This window comes from Sphaerodactylus townsendi, linkage group LG01 (genome assembly GCF_021028975.2).
Source record: "Sphaerodactylus townsendi isolate TG3544 linkage group LG01, MPM_Stown_v2.3, whole genome shotgun sequence".
Lineage (NCBI taxonomy): Eukaryota > Metazoa > Chordata > Lepidosauria > Squamata > Sphaerodactylidae > Sphaerodactylus > Sphaerodactylus townsendi.
Window position 1 is genome coordinate 189987243 of NC_059425.1, and position 20893 is coordinate 190008135.

Genomic DNA, 20893 nt, shown 5'->3' on the forward strand with positions numbered 1-20893 from the left:
TGTAAGGTGGCCGACAAGCTCCTTTCCCTTTTTCTCCCCACAACAGACACCTTGTGAGGCAGGTGGGACTGAGAGTTCAGAGAGAGCTGAGACTAGCCCAAGGTCACCCAGCAGGAATATAGGAGTGCGGAGACACATCTGGTTCACCAGATAAGCCTCTGCCAGGTGGAGGAGTGGGGAATCAAACCTGGTTCTCCAGATTAGAATCCACCTGCTCTTTCTTAACCACTACACCACACTAGCTCTCAGGAGGAGGTACATGGATTTGACGTTCAGCACGAAGGGTCAATTTGCATAAAGTGTTTCAACCTTGTGGAACAAACGGTGCCCTGGGCAGACGCAAAGAGCCAAGACAGGCCCTGGTGGGGAAACTGCCACCAAGGCACAGTCAACACGGCAACACGGCAACCCTGCAGGGATTTCAAGGCAAGAGATATGACGAGGCGCTTTGCCATTGCCTGCCTCCCTGTAGCAACCCTGAACTTCCTAGGTGGTTTCCCACACTCTGAAATCCACCCCTCCTGATGCCCTACGTATCATCTGTCTTCATCTTTAACAATCTGACGGTCCCCTCCCAGGGCTCAGGTCCGCACGCCATCCATCAAATTATAAGTGGGTTGTATTGTATTGCTGCTACTGATTTTATTGTAATAATTGCTTTCAATGGGGTTTTTCGATTTGTTTTGTATTTGTATTATATTGTTCTGTCAGACCTTTCTCGGCCCTGAAACAGAGAATCGCATGCACATGGCCTTTCTTCAAATCAAACAAATGGCTGGCTGGCTGGCTAAAGCAAGCAAGAAAGTAACCAAGCGAGGGCCATTCAAGTCCTGACTAGCCTTGTCATCAATATTAGAAAGGCAACCTCGGGCATCGTCTTCAAGGAGACACTGTCAGTGGGTTCAAAGTGACTTTGTGAGCACCATGAGAGAAACCCAAAACAGAAGCCTGTGGCCTCTGGATGGCTGAACAGCTGCCAGACATCTGCACAACCTTTCAGGTATGGAAAAAGGCCGCAGGAGGGAACCTTGGTTCACCAGGTTCCTCTGCTGTCCAGGTTCCTCTACTGAGCTCTCTCCCTTTCCCCTCTCTATACTAACTGGCACAAAGCACGTTGCCTGAACTGCCAGCACTTGGGAAACGCGTGTCAGGATGGGCTCCCTGGCAGGGCTTATCTCCCCCCTCCCAGCCTTCCAGGAAATGAAAGTTAAAATGTAGCCACAACTCTCGGAGGTGTGGCCAGGTCCCTGTCTTTTGTAATGGTAACTCTGTATTTGAATGGTGGTATTCTTCCCTTTGTTATATTACTGTAACTGCAACTCTTGGCCCCGGCAAGGGGCGGGCCAAGGGCAAAAGGGATTTAAGGTCTGGTTCTTTCTATATTCCTCAGAAATCATCTATCTCTCGCATGCTTCAGTTCTCAATAAAGTCTTGTTTTTAGAACAGAGCCCTTCGGGGACGGGGTGGTATAGACGCTCAAAGTATAAATAAATAAATAAATAAATAGAAGAAAAACTACAGTGCGCTTTATTTTGGGACTGTGGTCTCACAACACGCAGGCAGAGAGTGGCTTAAAATCTTGTCAATGAACCCGCTTCTGGGTGTATCCCAGCATTTTAGCAGGGGATCAGCAGTGGCGGAGTGGTTAAGAGCAGCTGCACAGTAATCTGGAGAACCGGGTTTGATTCCCTGCTCTGCCACTGGAGCTGTGGAGGCTTATCTGGGGAACCAGATTAGCTTGTGCACTCCAACACATGCCAGCTGGATGACCTTGGGCTAGCCATAGTTCTTCAGAGCTCTCTCAGCCCCACCCACCTTGCAGGGTGTTTGTTGTTGCGGGGGAGAGGAGTTTGTCAGCCCCTTTGAGTCTCCTTACAGGAGAGAAAGGGGGGTATAAATCCAAACTACTACTACTACTACTCCTTCTTCCACTGAATGCATCCAGAGGTGTAGGCGCAGAAGGCAAAAGAGGGATATACTCTGTTAAAAGCAACTGCTTTCTTCTTGCCCCCCATTACTTTCTTTCTGTAATGGGGAGTTGGCAACCATAATGCAGCTGAACAAAGAAAAGATGCAGGCCTGAAAATTTATTCTTTTTCTGTTACTAAGCAAACTTGATAGCCCAGCAGAATGCCCCTTGTTCAGTTATACAGAATGTGCATATTCAGCTGTTTTTAAGGTCTTACTGTTCTCAAACAGATACCTTGAATTTGCCGTGCTTCTAGAGCCGTGGTGGCGAACCTTTGGCACTCCAGATGTTATGGACTACAATTCCCATCAGCCCCTGCCAGCATGGCCAATTGGTCATGCTGGTAGGGGCTGATGAAGTATGAATCCATGTATCTAGTATAAAATTTCTGCTCTAAGTGAAAGAGAAAACATGAAAATGTTTGAGCTCTTTGTCTAAGAAGAAGGGCAACAAAAGACAATACAGATAAGAAAGAAACAGGGCCCTAGTTCATCTTACGTCAAAGAACCAGGTGCTGACATCTTCCAATAAGGGTCTTGGACAACCGCAAATGTTTTGGGGAAAGGGAAAATCTCCACCATTCTGTATGATTGATTGATGATGTGGGCATTTTAGGGTGTATTCTTTTCTGCCATTTTGATGTAACCTGCTTTAATGCTATAAAAGTAAGAACACGCTGTCATTTTGTGTGGCTTCTCTGATACTCTATTGCCCTGGTTGGCTGAATAAAAATCAAATCTATTTTATTCTGTGTCGGCTTGAGCTTTCTTGTGCTTCTTTAAGTTTATTGGTTAACCCGCGTTAACAGAGGGATGAAGCCCTCAAGGAGGCCATAAGGCGGTTCAAACCTTGCTGCGGTCAAGGTTGTAGGAGACAGACCCAGAGACTGCTGTCATTTCAGCCCCTCCCCCTCCTGCTATGAACCAGCAGGGCAAGAGGAAGGTTCAAGCAGCCAAACCTGGGTAGAAACAACGAAGCACCTTTGAAGAATCTCTTTACACCTGTTGGAGGAAAAATAGCTGGAAGAATCCCCACCGCCAAGTCACAAAAGCAAATTTGGCCACTATAGCCAGTTGCAAGGAACCACCATCTCAGGATAGCATCTTTCTTACCCAGAAGATGCATGGGACCTAAAAAAATCAGGAGGAGCAGTGACGTAGTGGTTAAGAGCAGGTGCACTCTAATCTGGAGGAACCGGGTTTGATTCCCCACTCTGCCCCTTGAGCTGTGGAGGCTTATCTGGGGAATTCAGATTAGCCTGTGCACTCCCACAAACGCCAGCTGAGTGACCTTGGGCTAGTCACAGTTCTTTGAGCTCTCAGCCCCACCCACCTCACAGGGTGTTTGTTGGGGGGGAGAGAAAGAAGTTTGTAAGCCCCTTTGAGTCTCCTTACAGGAGAGAAAGGAGGGATATCAACCTAAACTCTTCTTCTTGTTTGCCATATGCATGCAATTCTTTGTTTCAGGGCCTAGAAAGTTTCCTAAGTACAGTTTTGGCCTCATTTAACCATCAGGCTGCTCAGGTGAACTGTTCCAGCGTGTTGCAGCGGTTAAGAGCAGCGGACTCTGATGTGATTCCCCACTCCTCCACACGAAGCCTGCTAGTTGACCTTGGGCTAATCACAGTTCTCTTAAAACTCCCTTGGCCTCATCTACCCCACAAGGTGTCTGTTGTCAGGAGGGATGAGGAAGGAGTTGAAAGCCAGTTCAAGACTCCCTGTGGTACAGAAAAACGGGATATAAACCCAACTCTTCTCCTCCTCCTCCCAGCAGCAGCCAAGGAAGGGGGGCAGACATTCACAGTGCTGAACAGAAATTCAAGCACACAATTTGTTGTTTGGGGAAAGGCCCTGGTTGAGCAGTGGAGAATTCGTTTGGCACGCAGAGGGTCCCAGGTTCAGTCCTCAGCACCTTCACATGAAAGGATATCAGGTGGCAGATAAAATGGCAGATCCCTCTGACCCTTGCAATCCACTGACGGTCTACGTATACAGCACAGACTTTGAAGGACCAAGAGTCTGACCCAGTGAAAGGCAGCTTTACCTAGTCATCTATAGCAGGAGTCTAAAACCTCCAGCTCTCCAGATGTTCATGGACTATAATTCCCATCAGACCCTGCCGGTATGGTCAATTGGGGCTGATAGGAATTGTAGTCCATGAACATCTGGAGAGCCGCAGATTGTAGACCCCTGATCTATAGGTTCACATGTCATTTCTGATCACTCTCCTACTTAACTCAACCGGACTGGAGACATGCATGTAAACGTAGTGTCAGACACCCCTTCTTTCTCTTGCCAGTTTCATTTGAACCCTACAGGAGCACGACGTACACACATAAAAAGAAGGACTGCTCATCTATTGAGAAAAACAGACACAACTCTCCATTATGCACTGCTGCAAGGTACTTCTTGTCCAAACTGCCAAACATTTAAATCAGTTGAGATGTGACGGCACTACTTTACACACACCACGCACTCACCCTCTTCAAATGGCACCGTGTCTCTTCAACCAACATGGGCTTTACTTTATGCTCCATTAATTCCGCAGCTCCATTCAGTTTCCACCCACTGCTCCCTTAGGTCGCAGTGTTCTGAGTTGGGGCAAAAATATCCAAACACAATGGCCTGTGGTGCTCCTGATATCTCCTTAGGTTTCCCCCATCTTGTATCCAATCTTCCCTGAACCTGTTTTGTGATGTTCTGGGAAAGATCGCTGTAAAACCAGGATCGCTACTGGATAGGTAAGCAAATTCAGGTCTTCCCACACACATGGCAGCAATTTTCCCTAATCCGGTCCCTACAGCAACCATGTCTCCCCTGTGGCACCCTCTTTTCCCTTCCACTGTGGAGATAATTTCTTTCTACTTATACCTCTGAAGCAAGAAGGGGCTGCTGTGGCAATAATGTATGTAAGGTATGTAGCTGTACCGCATTGCTAGGAGAATACCCATGCTTCGCTACAGACAGTTGGAAAAAATGGAATGCAGAAATCCAAATACTAATACATGTTTTGGTGAACTTGAGTAACGGTAACTTGAAAGAGGAATGAAGTTCTGAGCCATTCAGCCTGATAAATTTACTAAATACTAAATATATAGTGATGAATACGAAATAGTAAATATGACACTTACTGGATAAAAATACTGGTGAAGTTTGAAATTTAATGAACACATAAACACTATGAACTATGTACTAAAAATTTGTTCAGCATAGAAGTTTCATTTCTCCCTCAGATTAAGTGAATGATGTAGACAACATTCTTGGTTTTTCTCTCTGGTTGGAGGATGACCAAGCTGTCAGGTGAACTAACTCTGCAGCACGCCACATACAGCTGACCATGGGAGAAGCAGTCATGCCTCAGATCTACACCAGCCACTTTCAAACTCTGCCCTTGTGCCTTATTGATAGTAACGGCGTAACAGAGTTTTACGGGAAATTGCAGGCGTTTAAATTCGAAGTGGTAGTCTGATGGGATTAGAGGAATGTGGGGAAAGTACTTTTTCACAGCCTTTCTGTTAACTTTGGGGTGATATTCAGCATACTTCTTTGCAGCCTGTTTGTGAGTGTTGGGGTGACATGCAGCATATTTCCTCACAGCCAGTCTGTGGACTGAGGGATTGGTTTGCACATATGTCGCAGCAGCTTCCTGTAGTTGTCTCTTTTTCTAATGCAGTGTGTAAAGCGCTTTCTGCGTTTAATTCCTCTTCTCCCTGTAGCGGTTTCAGCAGAAGGAATAGGTTCGCATGCATTTTGGACGGCGGTGTTAAGCGTGCAGTTGGCACACCATGGTGAAGGACATGAAGCTGGTGGTGTTTGGCACTGTCACCCTTAGAATGTTAAGATGCAGCATGTCTAAGGTTCAGGACTGAGGGGCTGGTTTGCCCTTAGAATGTTCGCGCAGCTGGCCAGAGATGAACAGTGAAAACAGTAAGTAGGTAATAAATCAAGTGGAAGTGACTATTTTGGGAAATTATTATTATTATTATTATTATTATTATTATTATTTTATTCGATTTTTATACCGCCCCCTCCCCTCCTCCTTTCTTAGTGAGCACCTGGGGTACATTAAGGAACAGGTGTGCCAAATTTCATGTGTGTGGCTTCAGTGGTTTTTGAGTTCTGTTGATGAGTGGAATTTTGTGTAGATTAGATAGAGAGAGAGAGAGAGAGAGAGAGAGAGTGAGAGAGAGAGAGATATGAATGAATGAATGAATGAATGAATGAATGAATGAATGAATGAATGAATGAATGTCTGAGCAATTATCCTAATACAGACTAGCTGGATCTCATCAATCAATCAATCAATCAATTGACACACACACACACACACACACACACACACACACACACACACAGAGAGAGAGAGAGAGAGAGAGAGAGAGAGAGAGAAATGAGATGAGATTCAGCTAGTCCGTATTAGGCTGAGTGCTCATTCCTGTCTGTACAGAAATCAAGTCACCTTTCTCCAACAACAGATCTAGTGGAGAGGAGGTCTGCAGCTTGTGTGTGTGTTGGCAGGCTTGTAAGCCTACAAAATTATTTGTGCACCCTCCATCGTGGCCTCTGAGAGTGGCAACATTAATTCCACTGAGTTTCATAATTATGGAGCCTTTATGCCCACTCATCTAGCAAAGCCCAAGACAGTTACGGAAATAATATACATTTTATTAAGACTATTTTTAGCCCACCTTTCCATTTTACTAGCTGTAACGATTCACAAATATTTACTTCATTTACACCCCACTTTTCCACCCAGTGGAGACCTAAAAGAAGCTGCCTGCATTGCTCTTTGTCTTCAAAGCAGGGGTAGGGAACCTTTAACACTCAAAGAGCCATTTGGACCCGTTTTCCATGGGAAAAGAACACCTGGAGCAGCAAATAATTTTTTGACATTTAAAATAAAAAAGATAACACTGTATATATTGGGTTTTTACCTTTTATCGCTCATTCTGAGAAAGCGCATGGATGCACCAGCCCTGCTGCCTGCAGAGCAGGGAAAAGCAGACTGGGGCACCGGCCTCGCCGACGCCCGAGAGAAAACACCGCCCACGCTCCAACAGGGTGGAAGCGCGGGGAAAACCTGCGGCGGGCAGTTGAGTGCGCCCCGCCCTGCTGCCTGCAGGGGCCGGAGGCAAGGATAGGCGCCCAGCAGCTTCGGCTCGTGGGCCAGCCACGAAGGTGCAAGGGCAGAAGAGCCGCATGCAGCTCTCGAGCCGCAGGTTCCCTACCCCTGCTTCAAAGCAACACCTTGTATGCCTGGCCCAAGGGCACCCAGAAAGCTTCCGTGGCCAAGTGGGGGATTCAAACCTGCCTCTCCTGGACTGTCACTCAAGCCACTACCTGGCACTGGCTCTTAACAGGAAGAGATTCCAGTCCATTACTAGACTGAGCAGCATCCAAATTCGCTACCGGCAGCTTCGTAAGTTATCAACAGACAATTAAAGGAGCCAGCAATTTTTCAACAAAACCCTCAAAAGGCCGAGGGATGACATCACTCAAACTTCCTTTGTGAAGACATTCCAGAGTCCTAGTGTTACCGCTGGGAGATCCCACTCCCTTGTAGTTCAGATCTCCACGAGGCACTGCAAGCAGTGTTCAAATCCCCGCTTGGCCACCAAGCCCCTGGTGATCCTGACCCCATCAACTCTCAGACTAACTACCGTCACAAGGATCTAGTGGAGACAGGGAGATCCACCCACACGTTCCTGAGATCACAGGATAAAAACATGACAAACCTTTTTGAGGCTGTTCCTCTTATTTTGAGATTTGGACTTGGACTAAGTCATGTATTTTAAAATTGACTATTTATTCAGCTATGAATTACTGCGGGAATTTCTGATGGTCTAAGGTAGAAACATCTCCTCCACTGTTATAAACTATTTACCCATACCAGGGAGGTGGGGGGGGGGGGGTTTTGCCAGCTCCAGGTTGTAAAATACCTGGAGAATTTGTGGGTGGGGCTTTCAGAGGGCGGGGTTTGGGGAGGGGCAGGACTCCCCTCTATAGATTCTAGTGCCATAAAGTCTAGTGCCATAAAGCCTTCCCCTCTCCTGTTACGGAACCCAAAGCTATGCACGTTGGCAAGCTCAGAATCAATGCAGACCTGCTTCCTTTCAGCAAGTCTGTACACCCCTACACAGCTGACCTGCCAAAGTAAACATCCTGAAATCTTAAGGGGCAAGAATCCATATATTTCAAGAAAGGCCTTCGCCTTTTTCCCTGGGTGCTGCAGTTTTCTTTTCAATGCAGCTTTTTATATGAACAGCAGAAAAAAAGAAGTCATATGAAGATCTGGGCCATGGTTCTTCGCAGGCGTTTTTACAGCCAAACGTTTCCTGCCTTATTATCTACAGTAGAAAGTTCAGGCTCTTTTCCAGGCAGCTCCGGCTGCAAATAAAGCTGACTGTGCTATTAAATGCAACGATACTGAAGGAAAAGATCCCCCTTCAAATCCACTGGAGGTATCGAACGGAGCCAAACTAAGTCTGTTAAACTATTTGCAGCTCTACCCCTACTCTGCTCGGTCACATCTTTACGCACGTAATGTTCTTTCATAAAGCTGCCGCTCTGCCAGGGAAGCGCACTGGAGACACCGGGCCCATCGCGATCTCCCACAGTCTAACCCTGTGGTGGCGAACCTTTGGCACTCCAGATGTTATGGACTACAATTCCCATCAGCCCTTGATGGGAATTGTAGTCCCTGCTTCCCCTGGAGTCCTCCCTACTGATCCTAACTTCAGCCAAAGCAAGCTGTTTCTGTGTGGATAAAATGGAGGAGGAAAGAGCGGTAAACGACAAATGTAAACACAGATATCAAGAAAGTCTTACGTTTATGCTCTGTACTCAAAGGAGGGAAGGAGTGAGGGAGGGAAAGTGGCACCCAAATCCAAGAAAACACACATCCATTCTCAAATTAAAAAAACAGCCAGCCTGTAGTATGTTCTTGTCAGAAGAAGCAGAAGGAGGAGGAGGAGTTTGGATTTATACCCCCCTTTCTCACCTGTAGGAATCTCCTTTCCCTTACCACCACCACCACCACCACCCCCCACAACAAACACCTTGTGAGGTGGGTGGGACTGAGAGAACTCCGTAAAGCTGTGACTAGCCCAAGGTCACCCAGCTGGCATGTGTTGGAGCGCACAAGCTAATCTGGTTCCCCAGATAAGCCTCCACAGCTCAAGCAGCAGAGCGGGGAATCAAACCCGGTTCTCCAGACTAGAGTGCACCTGCTCTTAACTACTACGCCACTACTGCTCCAGGGATTCTGCCCTGTGTCACAAACAGCCAGCTATCCATTGCCAAAGCGACCTTTACTATGAGCACACACAACGTGGCACACACAACAAAACAAGGGCATAAGAGAACCAGGCCTGATTTAGAGCAGCAGCAGCAGCAGCAAGCAGGGTGGAAGTACATGAGGACTGCATCCACACAACATGATGTGAGGATCGCGGATGCTGCCCCGCCAGCAGCCCCCCTTTGCCTTCGTCACATGGCAAGAAAGTGGCACCATGTCCACAGCAGCCGGGTGTAAAGGTTTCAATGGTGTTGATGGGAAGGGCAGCCGCCTAACCTTGAGTACATTCCACAGCCCGGGCAATGGGCCAGCTTCGCCAGTAGGAGACTTTATCTCTTTGTAGGAGATGGGAGTCTCGAACCCCATATGGGAAGCCGGGAGGGATGGGATGGATAAGAGTTATAACCTGTGCTTCTGGCTGGGAAGTGTCATTCCTGCCACTGCGTGTACTTGAGCTTTCTAAGATGTCTGAATAAACGGTCTATTTCACCAAAGAGCCTTTTATTTCTGCTTCTATGGAATTCCTTACATTGTGGCAGGAATCCTAATTCATCTATATCCCTAGTGCAGTGGACCTCTGGTGTCTCGGCATGGAGAGGCTGTATGTTTCTGGGGAAGGTCACGGTAGCCCCCCCAAAGAGGAGCTCCGACCTTTCCCTTCTGGATCTGGAAGGAACGGCCGTGAGCGACGGGTCTGCTGGTGACTCTTCCCGATCCCTCGATATCTGAACTGCCGAGTCTTCCCTTTACTCCCGTTGGAGCGAGGGGCGTGGCGGCGACCATGGAGACCCCATAGCCGAGTGGATTTGAAGCGCTGTCTATGGATCGAAGCCTGTGGTCCGGATCTCTACCCGTTTTGCATTATGGATTACAAACCTCAGATGCAACCTGTCATGGAGAGCCGGGCCTGACCACTTTTCATCACAGCAACCCAGGAGTCCATTGAGCGATTCCTGGACTTCGTATTTTGGTGATGCTCCCAAAAGAACCACCGTGGCACAACGCTTACTGGGGCCCGTCCGAAGGACACTGGGACTAAACCTGGGATTGGGAGGGGTATCGTGCCGCCTTCCGATGGGATCCCCCTGATCCCGGGTCAGCGGCTACACCTGAGGTGCAGAGAGCCACCGGTGGCCTTCGGTGATCTCCTGATGTCACCGCTTCCAGGCGAGGAAGAGTCGAAGAAAGCCTGCACTCCCAGCGGATCTGTTCCCTCTCCCATCGAGAAGAGAGTTGGGAGGAGGAAGTGGGGCGACTGCGAGATGCCCAGAAGCATGGACCCGATGAGCGCCAGCTGGGAGGGAGGAGAGCGGGCACAGCTGCGACAAATGGCGAAAACCTGCAGAGGGACGGGGCAACAAGCGCAAAAGAAGTCCAGCTTCGAGTTGGACACCGTGCCAAGATAGCGCTCAAGCGACAATATCGCCGGGAATCTGTCAGTCCATGATAAGGTCCTGGAGCGGCTCAAACTGGATTTACAGCGGCAGCGAAAGTGTTCCGAGCCTTGCGCGCATAAAGTGAGGCCCCACTGCAGCTATTAAGCGGGACGAGGCGGCTGGGGAATTGGAGCGAAAAAGCGGCTCTGCATGCGCACCAGGATGCATTGACCGCTTAAAGGAGAGAGCTGGCTGCCTTGGAGAGGGAACTGAGGAAGCAGCAGACCAGGAAGCCCCAGAAGTTGGAGTCTCACGCTGTCACTGATACTGCGGTAGCCAGAGGGGCAGCTGTTGGGCCCTGCCACCGCTTCAAGGACCAGCTCCCACCGGGCATAGCGTATCACCCGGCATTTATACGCCACCGATCCGGCCCCGTTGCAGCCGCTGCCCGCCCAGCCTGCTCAACCTGCGCATCCGCCGCCCTGCGAAGCGCCAAAGAGCCGTGGAAAGGGGTTACTACAGGCCACGATTCCTGCCCGTTTTGATGGGACAGCTTCCAAACTCCCCTACTTCATCTTACAACTTCGATGATGCCCACATGGAGGACTATGATGATTGCTTATACCGGTCTGGCCTTGTGAAAAATACGGGACATCGGCTCCAGTCCTGGATGGGGCAGCAAGCCGACTGGTTTGTGACTCTTTTGGATTTACCAAGATGAAGACTCTGCGCACGGTGCCATATTCCTCAAGCCTTAAGAGCTTCCAAGATCGAGCGCCGAAAATGAAGCTATCCGCACCATCAAGAAGAAGAAAAAACTATCCAGCAGGAGCAACCGTTAAGTTTGCAGAATTTGCCGATTAATTTGGTCTTGAAGCGGCTGCTGCGACTCCCTCTAGAGTAGCCTGAGCGCATGAAATCGCGTGAATACCCTTCGGATGCTGTTGTGACGGCAAGCTGCATTGAAGCTTGGTGTTGTTTTAGTCCGAGTTCCTACGCACTATTGCTGATTGGATCCAGTTGGGATCCCCAGAGTGGCGATCTAAGCTTGGAAGTCACGGCTTCGTGCGAGGAGCCATGCGCCCATAAACCTGCCACTCGCCCGCAAGCCCAGAAGCCAGCCGCTTCTACGAGAGACCACCTCTGGCGCCCGTCGCATACGGACTGGTTGATTGTGTCTTTACTGGGAGGATAGGTCATCTGGCAGCGTAACTGTCGAAGAAACAAAACCAACCGCTCAATACCCCAGCCGCACTCCATCTGCCAAGCCACCACGCATAAATCGGGGCCGCCCCAGCGGGCTCATCGCCCGGTCATCGAAGAGGCGACCCAGCCCGGAGGGAAGCAGCTGTTTGCCTTTCTTCAGCCCCCCCCTTGGACATGGGTCCGACTCCCTGGCCTTGCCCGGTGAGTGGCGGCAGCTCCCATTACTGTCCAAAGCGTTTCACCAATGGCCAATCCGCTAAGCATGCTGGCAAAATTATAGCCTCTCGGCCCTTGTGTGGGATTCTTGGCTGCTCCCATTGCTTAATGCTTTTGCCCCTGGGTGGCAGAAGGAGCTAGGTCTGGACCAAATTCCCCTGGCTAAGCCCATACAATTCACCCAAATGGGTGACAGCCCTCTGAGAACGAAGGACCGGCCCAGTCTCTTTCGCAAAACACAACCGGTTCTCCTCCGTTAGCGCCCGACCATTGGGAGAAAATTAGTTTTTTATTTTGAAGCCAGTTATTCAAACACTCCATAGTTCTGGGCATGCCATGGTTATTGGTTACATGAACCAAAAATTCATTTGGAAAGAAAGGATCTTAGAATTCACTTTGACCCTCCCTCGCGTGAACACATGGTGGGGAAAACCAACTTCTCCTGACACCCTGTACCCCCCCCTGGCTTCCTCAGCGATTGCTCCGATTCTATTGGCATCCCACCGGCGTACCAAGATCTAGCCAGAGTTTTTTTTTTTTTCCAGGAGCAAGAATGCGATCAGTTGCCACCACCCCATAGAGACACTGACTGCAAAATCAAGTTATACAGCCCGGTAATCGCTGCCCAAAATTGTAGAATCTACCATTATGAGTCCCAATGAGGAGAAGGAACTTCGTGCCTTCTTGGACAAGAACTCTAAGCTCATTTCATGGGTTCATCAGCCCGAACTACCAAACACAATATTGAACACGCTGCCTCCGCTTTTATTTGTAAAAAAAAAGATGGGTCTTCTGACTTTTAACACACGGATTTTCATCGAGGTCTCAATGCGAGTCTCCCTGTCCAATAAATACCCTTTGCCTTTGATCAAAAGGACCTTTTTTTAGATGCATTGGGCAAAGGAAGCGATCTTTACCAAATTAGACTTCTATGAGGAAAGCTTACTACAGGGTCAGAATTGCTGAAGGCTATGAACACTTGATCTCGCGTTTAACACAAAGTTTGGACGAGTTTGAATACTTAATAATGCCATTGAGGGTTAAGTGGGGGGCCCAGGGCTTTTTTATATGGCCCTTATCCAGCGAAGTTCTCCATGATTTATTGTACAAGGGGAGTTATTGGTATACTTAGATGGCTTTTAATTTATTCACAAACCATGGAAGAGCATGAAACTGTTGGTTCGGAAGTATTAAAGCGCTTTGGCTCTAACAATATCTCTTTGCCAAACTCTCCAAATAGCTGTTTCCATCAGACCTCTATTGGACTATTTTGGGTTACCGGATCTCGCCGCAGGGAGGCTTAAAAATGGATCCTGCTAAAGATTAGTAGCGGTCCTCCAATGGTTCGCCCCTGCCCCCACCAATCGTAAAGAACTCCAATCTTTTCTGGGTTTTGCTTTAATTTCTATTCGTGACTTCATACCCTTTTAAGCTGAACTGACTCTCCCTCTCCTACAGACCTCTTGGCAGCACTAAGGGTAAAGATCCACTGTCCGCCAAGCCGAGGGCCCCCCCCTTTCCTGGTCTGGAAGAATGTCAAACAACCTTTCAGCTCTTAAAAGTCTGCTTTTACCGCTGAACTCCATCCTAAAGCAATCTCCTGACCCAGATCTCCCGTTTGTGGTTCCAACGTGGATACCTCCGGACAAAGCGCTTGGGGCAGCCCTCTTGCAGAAAAAATAAGATGGTAGGCTGGTTCCGTGTGCTTATTTATCAAAGAAATTCTCCGGTGCTGAACCTCAACTGGACTGTGGGAGATACAAAGAGACTACTTGACCATCAAAGTAGCACTCTCCACTTGAAGCCACTGGCTGGAGGGGGGGCTTAAACTTACCCCTTTCAGGTTTGAGTGGGATCACAAAAAATCCTTGGCACGCTCTTTCCACGCACCTGCTAAGATGCGTCACTAGAAACAACTCCGTTGGGCGATTTCTTTTTCTCAAGTTTCTCTTTCACAGTCCATTTTTTTCCCGGAAAACCAATAGAGAAGCTGGCTGGACGCAGCTCTACGCCTACCGAGGGAGGGGTGGAGCTGCATACGACCGACATTCCACGCACTGTTCTCTCCCCTCCCAGTTGGGGATGGCTGTCACCGGCTCTCCAGGCGTCCACTCCCCCCTTCACCACCCATTCCCAGTCTGCGTCTCTCACTTTCCTGGGCGGGGAACTTTCGAGGCCCGGGGCTGCGAGAACCCTCAGCCGGAGGTAAGGTGGATTCCCAATTAGTGCGTTTGGAGAGGGAGATGGAGTTTGGCCAGAGGGGTGTTGGTAGTAATGTACCTCCCCTCCATAAAGCAGGTTCTTGAAGCCTGCCCGCGATGCCAGCTTCGGCTGGACATTTTGGCTTTTCTGGAAAACTCTGCATTTTGGCTCCGCCGTCAGTTCTGGTGGCGCTGCAATGCGCCAAGGACATTGAGGCGATATTAAAGGTTGCTCTGTTGGTGCAGGAGGCAAAAACATTCCGGGGAAGCCCCATGGGCTGTTGAAACTCTCTCGGTGGCCTCCGCCCTGGGAAGTCATCTCCATGGGATTTTATTACAGATTTACGGAAAGTCATGCCCTTGGCAACTGCGGTCTTATGGGTAGTGGTGGACTTATTTTCCTAAAGCAAGCCCATTTTATTCCGTATGTGCTTCCATCCCCTCCGGCTTCCTAAGTTAGCACTACGGCTGTTCATTTCAACATGCTTACAGTCATGGACTACCAAGTATAGGTCTCCACCGCCGCCCCACCATTTCTGCTAAAGTTCTGAAGGCTTTTTTTTGGTTGTGCTAGGGGCGCTCCGGCGGTCGCCACGCCCTACCGCGTTCAAAGTGGCCGGTGAGTCGGAGAGAACGAACAGAACCCTAGAGGCAATATTTACGTTGTTACCAACTACCACCAAGACAATTGGTGCGAAGCTCATTCCGCTTCGCGAATGCGTACCTATAACAATGCGGTTCATAGCAGGCCATACAAAGAAAACCCCCGCTGAAAGTGTGTCTGAAGGTGGCTCCTTCCGCTACCGTTAATGCGCAACTACGCTGACAACGTGGATCCCTTCCAAGAGTTTCAACAATGGATTTCCATCCCTAGCCGAGAGGGGTGGAAATCGGTTCGAACCGGGCTTTACAACAGGCTAAGGACTCCCCAAAGCTGCAAGCGGATAAGCACCGCTTCAGTTCCCCTCTCATGCGTTATTATTGAAGCTTTGGGTGTATTTGTCTACCAAAAAATCTCAGAGACGCGTTAATTCTTCTCCAAACTAGGCAAAGATTACGTGGGACCTTTTTCCAGATTACTAAAGAGTGATTAATGATGTCACCGTGCCGATTGGTTGCCTAACTCTCTTTTAGTAACATTCATCCTGTCTTCCTATCTCCCAGTTTACTCCAAGGAGGCTCCGCTTCCGATGCCACAGCACGCACCAGCCGGAGAGACCCCACCGACTATTATTGATGGCCACAAGCACTTCTGAAGTGGACGCATCATCCTGGACTCTGGCTTTAATCGCATAAGCGGCTTGCAATATTTAGTTTCTCTGGGTGGGATATTCCTCTGGGTATAATCAATGGATTTATTCCGAAAATATTGACGCAGCCACGCTCTTATTTCTAAGCTTTCCACGGCTTCTTTCAAGCATAAACCTGGGGGGGAGGGGTCTTCTTTAAGGGAGGCAGAGTGTAAAGGTTTCAATGGTGTTGATGGTAAGAGCAGCCGCCTAACCTTGAGTACATTCCACAGCCCGGGCAATGGGCCAGCTTCATCGGCGGAGACTTTATCTCTGCGCGGGAGATGAGGTCCCCGTTCCCATGGGAAGCCGGGAGGGGGATGGGATGGATAGAGTTATAACCTGTGCTTCTGGCGGGAAGTGTCATTCCTGCCACTGCGTGTACTTGAGCTTTCTAAGATGTCTGAATAAACGGTCTATTTCACCAAAGAGCCTTTTATTTCTGCTTCTATGGAATTCCTTACACCGGGCAAACGCTTCCCCGGCTGAGCTGCTTTACATCTTCTGCAGCTCTGTCATGAAAGACAAAAAGTCCAGCAAAGGGCTACCAAGGGAAGGGAGAAGATATGGTGCAGAAATCCGTCACCCTGGATCAGCTGTGGGCAGAGTTCACACGGATGCTTCACACATAACTGCTCCAAAGTTCTCCGATGACTCACATTTGTGGACGTTTTCTCTAATCCTGCTCCTTGGAGGAAAACACATGAATCATGCCTCAACTGGGATCCCGTGGGTGAATAGTGCACAATGCTCCCGAATGCACAAGAGGTGAATAAAATTCCTGTGGTGAATCTACTCAGAATTGGAATGTCTGCAAACAGCCTCTGAAAATGGAGGATCCTGCGCACACTGACTTGGGAGTAAGGGTCAGTGGAATGTACTTCTGAGTCCGCACCCATGGGATCAGGCTACAGGTCCACAAAGTGGCTTTAGGAGTCAGCTGTTTCATTGACTAGGCCATGCTGGCTCTCAAGGTGGGAGGACCCAATAGGACCATATGGCTTAGGACCATAACTGTTTCCCACACCTGCAGTCACCAGAGGAGTCCAAGGTCAGCCCCAGAGCTTGCTGCCAGTGCTACCGAGGAGTGTCTTGCCAGCACACCAATGTCTTCACGGGTAGGTGATGCATTTTTGCAGCACTTCAGCCATCCCCGCTTTGCAATTCTGTTGTGTCGAACTACCAGATCATGGCTGAAAGCTTTGGGAGAATTTTTAAACTATATTCAATAATCAGGAGTTAAAAGCGGGTATTTTTGAGCGTCTGCCACTTTCCCTCTTCTCAGACTATAAAAAGCTTGATATACTGTCACCCACACCACCATAAGAATTTTCTGCTTATACCAGCATTTCCTGTTCCACTGGCAGGCAGTCTTTTTAAAAAATAAAACAGAAAAAGTGATTCCTGCCGTGAAAGCCTTCGACAATATATAAAACAAAAAGTTGACATTTGGCTAGACGGCTGAAAGCCATTTCGTTTTCAATCACTGAAAGAGGCAACAAAGAAGAATCAAGCAAACAAAATATGATGCCAAACATTCAACATATCTTAAGAAACTGTTTGCTTGATGCAGTTTGACATACCTTATTTCATTCTTTCATTCAAAGTTTTAGGTTACAGACTCATTTTCAGGCTTTAGGGATCTGTATCATAATGATATTTTCTAATTACTGCTACCACAAACTTGCTACTTAAGTTTCTCATAACTTTATTCCAGCTCTAATGTGACCAAAGTGTTGTGGTAGATAAATGAATATGGCAGTAACCCTTGCTGTTGGCATAATAAAGTCATTGCTGAAAATATTAGGCATGAGATTTCTCAGGGCCACGGTGACCTGGCTTCCGGGATTTATTGAGTCCTCATCGGGTACCCTAATTTGTTTTGGATTTCACACACTGCGTGATATACCACATCTCCGGTTTTATTGTGCCACAAACCTTACCGGGGGGGGGGGGGGGGGTGATTTCCTTAGAAAGTTTCCTGAAGAACTTATTTGTTTAAAGCCTGCTTTTCTCATTGAGATTCCAGGTGGATTGAAGAACTCACCCACCCCCACCACCCGCCAAGTAATCATATAGCAGAAGACAGCCAATAAATAATACTGCAGGGCCTGTATTGCAGAGTTGGATGGCAATGAAATTAATGTGGATTATAGGATAAAAAGCAGGAACGGTCCATTGGTAGACTTACCCTGAAGGGGCCTTCTCCTGGACGGCGACAAGGGCATCCTGATTGGGTGATTCCTAACTCATTCTCAGGGGGCAGGACCTAATTTGTTGTCACTTCCTGAGGAGGGCTTAGGCACCCATCCCGGCTCCAGTATTTTGAATAACATAGTAGTATATAGCAGAATTTTCCAAACACACGTGAAAAAAACATTAGGAAGTAACAACATAGAGACGTGAGACAACGAACGTTTTTTAAACTGGCAACAAGCCTACTATAACTTCTTTAAACGTAACTGTGTGTCTATTCTGCGATTAGAAGGTCATCGCATTGCTCTAAGATTTCTCACTGTTCTGAGTACGTCAAGAGTAGCTGTAGGACATTGTGAGTGTCTCGGGGGGGGCAGGATGCCCTCGTCGCCGTCCAGGAGAAGGCCCCTTCAGGGTAAGTCTACCAATGGACCGTTCTCCTGGAGGCAACCTCAGGCATCCTGATTGGGACCTCCCCGAGCAGTGACCCTAACGGGTGGGATTATTTTCCGAAAATGTGTTCTAATACTCTATGTCCGAAGGCCGTGTCATTATCGGCCATGGATTGCAGTCTGTAATGTTTGATGAAGGATGTCACAGAGGACCATGTGGCTGCTTTGCATATGTCCTCTACCGGAATTTGACGTTTGAATGCGGCATTGGCTGCCGTACATCTAGTGGAATGGGCCGTAATTCCTATTGGAATGGGGATGTTGGAAGACCTGTAGGCTTCTGTGATGCAAGCTTTGATATTGGAGCTGATGGCAGCCCTGGACATTTGTGCTCCTAGGTTAGGTGCAGAGACATTAATAAAGAGAGACTCAGTTTTTCTGATGTTTTCTGTGCGAATGATGTAGGCCTTGAGAGTTCTCCTGACGTCCAGGGTGTGCCATAAAATTTCTTTTGGATGTTTTGGATTGGGGAAAAAAGGAAGGAAGCACAATTTCTTGTCTGAGCTGAAAGGGTGAGCCCACCTTGGGGATAAAGGTAGGGTCCAGATGCATGACGACTTTGTTCTTGAGAAAGATGCATAGCTGAGAGTTTACTGACAGAGCACGAAGTTCAGATACTCTTCTTGCTGACGAAATTGCCACCAGCTTTGACTGGTTTGTTAGATCCAGCTGGGGCAGATGGGTCCTCTGCGTCAGCGTCAGCGTGTAATTCTAAAGCTGAGATGGTTTTGGCTATCATGAGTGGTAGATCCTCTTGTTTAAAAAATCTTTTACATTGCTCATTTGTTTCAATGGGAGTTTCCTCGCTCTCAGAAAAATGCTCTACCGGTTCCAACATTTCTCCCTCACTACCTTCCTCATCTGTAAGGTTAAGTGGGTCTCTGTAAGCAGAGGTGGATGGAAGAGGGCTGTGGGATCTGGAAGAAGAACTAGATCTATATCTTCTCCTGCGTCTATCTCTATGGCTGGACCTGTGGCGCCCTCTGCTGCGGCTTTTTTGTTTTTCCTTATCATGGATGGAAATTTCTTGTCTTATCTTTTTGGTGAATAATTGCATCAATTGCTCAGGAGAGGCATTTGCCCTGCAAGTCATGTCGGTTAAGGAAACATTTTTTGTAGAAGGGCCTCCCCCCTCCCCCGGAGCCTGATCTTGCCTGGATTGCTCCGTGTCTGAAACGCTGCGGCTGGATCTGCTGCGCGTGTCGTCCTCTTGAGCCATGTCTTCCCCGGCCCCTCTCTCTGCAGAGGAGCAGGAACGCTCTCTGCTAGTTTCCTCCGTCCGAGGTAGAGGGGGGTGCGGGGGGAGTAGCAGAGCTTTGCCATCCACGTCCTAGCAAATGACGCTGGAGCTCCGATGGGGGGCGGCGGCCTCCGCTTCCTGTTGTTTGCGGCGCTTGGCTGGTGCCGCTTTCACTTTTGCGCCTTTTTTCTTCGCCTTGCGAGGCGGTTCTCGTGGCGCTAATTTGGCTGCTGCCACTGCCGCTGGCTCCAGGGCTTGGGAGGAAGCCTCCGCAGCGGCATTGGATTTCCCGTGGCGGTGCAAACCGGAACAGTTGGCTGCCCGGGTTCCCTCTGCCGCAGACCTCCCGAAGGTCTCAGGCGGCGGTGAAAATGAGCGCAGGGAGGCCATGGTATTGGGCCTGTGCATCTCTCTCTCTCTTCCCGCTTAGGTGGGGATTGAAGATGGGGGAGGGGTGGCAACACAAACGCAAACACTTACTGGGTAATGGAAGACAGAGACAAGACACACCAGAAGAAAAGGAAGGTTATTGATCCTAAAAGGCTTGGAGCACTAGCCAAGCCCTGCTCTCCCTATCTAGGCAGGAACAATACTGGAGCCGGGATGGGTGCCTAAGCCCTCCTCAGGAAGTGACAACAAATTAGGTCCTGCCTCCCTGAGAATGAGTTAGGAATCACCCAATCAGGATGCCCGAGGTCACCTCCAGGAGAAGGACCAGTTTAAACATTGAACATGATGCTATTTCAGGGTGGGGGATAATCCACCCCAAAACAGCATCACTTTCAATGTTGTTTTAATTGGGGACCCCAGATTCTCCCTTTAAGGTGGATTTAGAAGGAGAATCTGGGGTCCCTAGTTTAAACACCATTGAAAGTGATGCTGTTTTGGGGGTGGATTCCAGCATCACAGCGGCCGCCCATCGGGGGGGCGCAAAACTCAGATTTTGCACCGGGCTCCATTTTCCCTAGCTACGCCTCTGCCTGAAGGGGAGGGCAGAAAGGACTGCCAGCTGCAAGCCCAGCTGGTGGGGGGAGCGGGGAGGCAGAGGAGTCTGTTGTCCCTGGCCTCCGAGAGTTGCTTTTATAAGCACTGAGGCCAAGGGCAGGGCTCGAGGAGGCATGACCTTGCCCCCAGGGGTGGGTGGTGGCATGCCCCCCCCCCCATAAAAAATCTATACCTACGTCACTGGACATGGGGTGTAATGGTGGTTGCAATAATGGCTACACTTAGTTCCAGCAACAAAAGTCTAAATGTCCATTTCCTGATGCTGTTTCATAATAAACAAAAATAATGACACCAGAGTCTTGCTATTCAACAGTTCAGTGTATAACTGTCAGTCTCTCCTCTAGAGTGTCTTATCAGAGAAGGACTTACAGCTTTCCTCCAGAAAACCCAACCTTTTCTCTATTTACCCACTAAACCACCTTCAGGAGCTTCACTGCCCCACATCTG

General features: G+C 48.7%; 1 protein-coding gene across 1 annotated transcript in view; it reads right to left on the reverse strand.

Moving 5' to 3' along the window:
* The window catches only part of LOC125435682 (CD2 associated protein), a 133454-nt gene that overhangs the window by 85836 nt on the left and 26725 nt on the right, over nt 1-20893 (reverse strand). The window lies entirely within an intron of this gene.